Below are 663 nucleotides of genomic sequence, written 5' to 3'. Positions count from 1 at the left end.
CTTGTTTTTTGTTCCACCTTTATATACATGTTCTTCATTTGAAGATGTGTCTTGGATTCGTTTATTTTTTTTTTTCTTTAATTTCTTGATTTGTATGTCATCTAGGTCTGATGATATTAGTGATAGTGAAGTTGGTTTTTTATAATCAATGAAAAATTTAAATGAGCAATATAAATGATGTTTTAAAATAAATAAAATTTTTGTTGTATTACTTGTTTTATTTGTTGTAATAGAAGTTGAGTTTCGGTAATTTTTTTTGGGACAAATATCTTAATAATAGTGTATTATTGAGAACATAGTTAAAATCATTTACTTTGACTATAAGGATAAGCGTGAAGTTGTATAAATTTTTCAATAAAGATGGTGTTTGAGTGTCATTGTTATCTTGGAGTGTAATTAGATTTTAGATAGTTGTTTCCAATTATGTTTTTGTTTCTCTGTCAAATAGCATAAAAGTTGTTGTAGCACTTTGATCTAAAACCTCTAATTTAATTTTGAATTTATAATAATTATTGAGTTAGTAATTTATAATTTGATAGAATTTTTTATGATAGGTATAATTTGATAGAATTTGATGAAATTTTTTATAATTTGAATCTAATATTTTTTTATGTTGTAGTACAAAAATTTTATTTTTTATATTTTTGTGAGTTTTTCTTTGAC

This window comes from Arachis ipaensis, chromosome B05 (genome assembly GCF_000816755.2).
Source record: "Arachis ipaensis cultivar K30076 chromosome B05, Araip1.1, whole genome shotgun sequence".
Taxonomy (NCBI): domain Eukaryota; kingdom Viridiplantae; phylum Streptophyta; class Magnoliopsida; order Fabales; family Fabaceae; genus Arachis; species Arachis ipaensis.
The sequence above is the reverse complement of the archived record's forward strand: the minus strand, read 5'-3'. Positions refer to the sequence as shown.